Raw genomic sequence first — 6,382 nt, 5'->3', positions numbered from 1 at the left:
CTCCTGTTTGTGTAAAGGGTCTTTTCATATGCAAAAGAAGGGGGAGGGGGGGAGTGTCTTATTTGCCACTTGCAGTGGGCTTTCCAGCTACCTTTTCAACAGAGCCAAACTGACAGCTTCTAAGTAAGTTTTTAAACAGTTTTATACTGGATTTTTATATCATTATCTGTGCATATTATTCTTTATAGTAGTGTCTATTACATGCAGTTATATAAAAATTAGTGTATACTGTCCCTTTAAGTAAATATGTTACTTTTTATTGGTACAGCAATTCTATTCAAAGAACATACCACATCTCCACTGAAGGTGGCCTATGAATCAAGTACACTTAGTACACTTAGTACACTATTACTAAGTGTACTTGATTCATAGGCCACCTTTAGTGGAGATGCGGTATGTTCTTTGAATAGAATTGCTGTACCAATAAATTGTAACATATTTACTTAATCAAGAGCTGTGTAATTCTTTGTGACAAAAGAGTGCTGAATTCCCTGTCTTTTTTTAAACAAAATATTTACTTGTTTCTTTCTTTCACACTATTTTTCAATTTTATATATATATCAGGTCCGCAAGACCTCGATGAATGCGGAGAGCAATACGCTCTCCGTATTCAGCATTGCACCAGCAGCGCAGAAGAGCTGCTGGTGCAACGCCGCCCCCTGCAGACTCGCGGCCAATGGGCCGCCAGCAGGGAGGTGCCAATCAACCCAATCGTATTCGATCGGGTTGAATTCCGGCGATTCCTGTCCGCCTGCTCAGAGCCAGAAACACGGGACCACAAGCTCCATACAGAGCTTGATAAATGGGCCCACTGTCTTTTCCATATGCTAAATATTGTCACTTTGTGAAAAGATGAAGACAATCCAAAAGACTTTTGCAGCCTGAATCCCTTAAAAGCTCAGAGGCGACACAGCAGGAAGCCTCAGCAGTAATCTATGGAAACAGAAGAAGGGAGGGGCGCACAAAGATAATCTATCTATACTTGTGTATTTGGTGGTTTATGTTAACACCAATCAAGGTCCTGGGAGTTTGTGTGGAAGAGCTGAAGTACACAGAACAGAAAGTCTACTCCGATATCAATAGCATCTAAGGAGACCATCAGGGCTGATAATAGCCCCCATGCATTTTCCATACCTCATATAGTTTGAGGTCCCAACAAGTGAGTACAAATTTGGCAATTAAGTAGCTGATAATTGTGGAATCTGAACCTACTACACCCAGATCTGGAATCTTTGTGCATATATATATATATATATATATATATATATATATATATATATATATATATATATATATATATATATATATATGAAACTCAAATTCACACATTCTAAATACACTTTGCCGGGGTGCACTAGCAAACAGTATACAACTATAAATTCCAAGCAGACACTCTCCAGACTTTGGTATAACAATCCTTTTGTTTTATTAATGTGATGTTTTGGGGCAAACCCCTTCTTCAGACATAAAACGTAAAACAATGACAATCAACTTACCCCTATATATAACCCATTACACCGTGACATCCGCCCGCCATTCATCCATGTCTCCTCCATGCAACTGCGCATGGCAGACTATACAGAAGTTCCAACTGGACAAATCTAAAATGAAGCCACTCATTTTATGGCTTTTTTGTATTTTTTAAATTGTCTACAATAAATATTACTTTTTATTTTTTACTATTTTGGGATCTCCTTCATTTTGAGAGGTGCGGATAAATATTTGTATTCTATGTCTACCCTTGTGATCATCATTACAGTGACCACTATTTTTCCTGCACTACAGAGAAGGTAATATACTTGAACAGTCTAATACATAATTGCTTTTGCTGAAGTTTAAGTTGTGAATCCTGAGTGGGGGTGCTTGGCGCTACCTTATTGCTTCACCGTGGGGACACTGTACATTTTTGGTAAGCTGCCTTTCATACCCTCTACATACACGGAGTTGTCAACACAGATTCACAAAATTACATGTGCATAGCTGAAGTATGACTAGGCCAAGTTTTCAACAATCTTCTTTTTTTCCCTTAAGCAGCCTTATTCCACTCTGACTTACTTTGATCCTATCTCTTGCCCTAAACTGCCAGGACTGCAACATTGATTGTGCTGTGTCTGTGTATGCTACAGAGGTATGTGCGCTGTGGATTACAGTGTTATAAATAAATGACAGAGGTGTCTTTACTTGGGAGCCAAGAACTTTTTATACCATAATCGTTGGATTCAACACATAACAAAGATCTCTTGTTCATCTTATTCTTTCAACAATTACAGTGTAACACTTCCGTACCTTAGAAAAAACAAAAAGCAGGTTGCGCCTATTTAATTAAACCTGAAACCAGGCCAAAAAAATTGTCTAAAAGTGGAACTTACATATCTAAACTATTTACTTGATGATAAATAATTTGTAATAGATGAGAGACATATTGGATTTGAAAAATGTAATTTATTAAAAAAACTTTTTATTAATATTAAAAATAAATTATACTATATATTGATCCTTTAATAAATATGACAAATCTCAACTGTTACATAAAATAGTCCTGACTATAACATTATTTAGAAAATATGATAAGTTATGTTAAAAGATAAAATATATAAAATAAATAAAAATAAAAAATTATAGATTGGCCAATCAGAAAATTATGCACTATAAAATATATTTTAAATGAATTGGACACATTGCATCAGTAACCTAATGGAACCATTCGAGCAATATCTACAATAGATAAAAAATATATATATGTATGTGCTTGATCTAATCAAATTCTATCTGTATTTTGTATTTGGTATATGATATATATTGGTGTAGGTATTGTATATTAGAAATTGTGGATAGTTGTTTTACTTTGTGACAAGATGAGGCAAAAGTTCCTTTTCCAATGTTACTATAATATCCAGATAGGAACAAAATATATATTTTAAGTCTCTGATATTGTGTTCTGCTATTACCGGTAAAAGCTGTCATTGTAGTATTATCCTTTATTTTTGGTGAAATCCAAGTTGAATAAAAAGTCTTACTTTGGAGCAGGGACGTGTTTCCAAGTATCCGATGATTATTCTGAAACCTCCGCTTTCTTTTTGGCAGTGTCTCAAATCACGCTGGCGGCAATGTGTTTCTCAACACAGGATGGTCCGTCCTCAGTAGTCTTCCGTCACTTTCTTGTTCACAGTGACTCGGTATCCTCAAAGCGGATATCCCCAGACTTTTGATTTCTTACAAATTTGGAAAAGAATAAACGCTACGCGTTTCAGCTGCTACTGCAGCCTTTCTCAAGCGATATGCTGTTTGCCCCATCTGTCCAGTATTTATGAGTTTCTGTTTCGTATCTAATTGCACAATTATGTATGTATTAATTACCAAAAAGTATAAAAAATATAGAAGCGTTAGTCAATTAGTGTGATATAGGAGAAATAGAAACAAAAAACAAAAAGAAATATCTAGCAGTTAGTTGTTGATAGCAAGTTGTCAAAAAATATTTAACTTAAGTATTTATCAAAAGTTTTTCAAAATAATTTCTTAGGTGGGTCTTGAACTTGTGGTCTTTTGGTTGGGAGGAGGATGCTCCCTCCATTACGCTACACCTAAGTATATAATGAATTGATCGTTTTCAAGAACCTTAAAGATTTAATTTTGTTAAAATAGTTTAACCACTTATAGTGTAATGAGTTTATTTCACATAATATATTCTTTTGAAAGTAAAACATTAGTTTCAAAATAGAGAATAGAGATCAAATTATAAAAAATTATTATAAAAAAATCTTTAAAAGGTAATTAAATTTTTGAAAGGTAATTAAATTTTGTCAAAGTCAAGGATTGAACTCATGACCTGTTGGTTTAGGGTATATTGATTTCACCACTAAGCTACAATAGTAGCAGTGGCAACTACAAGTATTCTGTCTCTATTATTTTTAAAAAGTTTATAAAAAGCTTTTTTTTTTTTTTTTTTTTAAAAAAGCTTCATATGAGTATGGATTTATATAATTAACATTGTTTATGGATTCTAACTAATTATGAATTACTAATAGTTGATTTAATTTATGTGTCTACCATTTTGGTAGTTATTCAAAATGATGTAAATAATGGTCTAACATAAAAATCTTTAATAACCTTTATAATATTGTATAAATGTATTTATTAAAATTTCATAAATTATTATTAAAATAAACTACTTTATGTAACTTTAATTAGAGATGGTTTAAGAGCAGTAGATCAATATCTGGAAAGTGATAAGGAACTAATAGTACAACATAGAAATTTTATTCTGGAAAGTATTAAATTTATTTTAACGCACAATTATTTTTACTATGAAGATAATTTTTATGATCAGATATGTGGTACCGCGATGGGGACCAGGTTCGCTCCTAGTTACGCAAATCTTTTTATGGAGTCTTGGGAAACCGATTTTTTAATAAATACAGCAATTGGAGCGAACCTGGTCTCATTTAAGAGATACATAGATGATATTCTACTGATATGGAGAGGTAGCAAATCTCAGTTTGAGTCCTTTTTTAATAAGATGAATGAAAATGATATGAACTTAAAATTCACATACGAGATTAGTAAAGAAAAGATAATATTCCTGGATTTAGAAATCTTCATTGAGAATAATAAAATTAATACAAAAACACATTTTAAACCAGTCGACAGCAATAACTATATACACACAAAAAGCTGCCATTTACATACATGGAAAAATAATATACCAAAGGGACAATTATTACGTATAAGAAAGAATTGTACCAACGAAAAAGATTATCTTGACCAGTCCACTATCCTTAAAAATAAATTCACAGAGAGGGGTTATAAAAGTGACGCTATTGATAAGGAGATCAGTAGAATACAACAGATAAACAGAATAGACATTATACGAGGGTCAAAGAAAGAAATAATAAAAAAGTAAAAGAAACCATTTGTGCCATTAGTTACCCAATATAATAACAATCATAAGGAAATAGAGAGGATCATAAAGAAGCATTGGAATATTTTAAAACTAGATGAGAAATTAAAAGGTGTGATAGGTGAAGCTCCAAATATAGTCTATAGAAGAGCGGATAACCTAAAAAATAAATTAGCACCAACAGATTTAAGAAGGAAAAGACATAAGAAAAATGACAAAGATCTTCTTGGTAAAGACCGAAAAGGTTTTTTTCCATGTCTAGCTTGTAAAGCATGCAGACACTCTGAGAAAAAGAAAAAATTCTATTCAAATGTTACTGGTAAAGAATATGAAATTAAATCCTTAATAAGATGTACAGACAGAAATATTATCTATCTTATCAACTGCAAATGTGGAAAACAATATATAGGAGAGTCTACAAGACCCGTTAGAGAAAGAGTGAGAGAACACATTTTATCAATAGAAAATGCCACAGAAAAAAGAAATGAAGATCTCCCTGTACCAAAACATTTTTTAACTTGCAACAATTGTAATCTAAAGCATTTTAAATACATAGCCATTGATAAACTGAACCCAGATTGGAGAGGTGGTGATGTACAAAATGAGCTTTTAAAATTAGAATATAAATGGATATATGAGTTAGAGACCAAACACCCAAAAGGATGAAACATAGATTTCCACTTGACCCCCTTTTTACACTAGTATTTAGCTTTTATAAATTTTTATAAATTAATATAGAGATTTATAAAATAGGCGTAGATTTCCATTTGATTCCCCCCTTTTTTTAACACACTAATTAAAGTTATATAAAGTTTTTTAACACACTAATTAAAGTTATATAAAGTAGTTTATTTTAATAATAATTTATGAAATTTTAATAAATAAATTTTAATCAATATTATAAAGATTATTAAAGATTTTTAGTTTAGACCATTATTTACATCATTTTGAATAACTACCAAAATGGTAGACACATAAATTAAATCAACTATTAGTAATTCATAATTAGTTAGAATCCATAAACAATGTTAATTATATAAATCCATACTCATATGAAGCTTTTTAAAAAAAAAAAAAAAAAAAAAAAGCTTTTTATAAACTTTTTAAAAATAATAGAGACAGAATACTTGTAGTTGCCACTGCTACTACTGTAGCTTAGTGGTGAAATCAATATCCCCTAAACCCACAGGTCATGAGTTCAATCTTTGACAAAATTTAATTACCTTTTAAAGATTTTTTATAATAATTTTTTATAATTTGATCTCTATTCTCTATTTTGAAACTCATTTTTTACTTTCAAAAGAATATATTATGCGAAATAAACTCATTACACTATAAGTGGTTAAACAATTTTAACAGAATTAAATCTTTAAGGTTCTTGAAAACGATTAATTCATAATATACTTAGGTGTAGCGTAATGGAGAGAGCATCCTCCTCCCAACCAAAAGACCACAAGTTCGAGACCCACCTAGGAAATTATTTTG

This window comes from Bombina bombina, chromosome 4 (genome assembly GCF_027579735.1).
Source record: "Bombina bombina isolate aBomBom1 chromosome 4, aBomBom1.pri, whole genome shotgun sequence".
Classification (NCBI taxonomy): domain Eukaryota; kingdom Metazoa; phylum Chordata; class Amphibia; order Anura; family Bombinatoridae; genus Bombina; species Bombina bombina.
Note: the sequence above shows the minus strand (reverse complement) of the source record.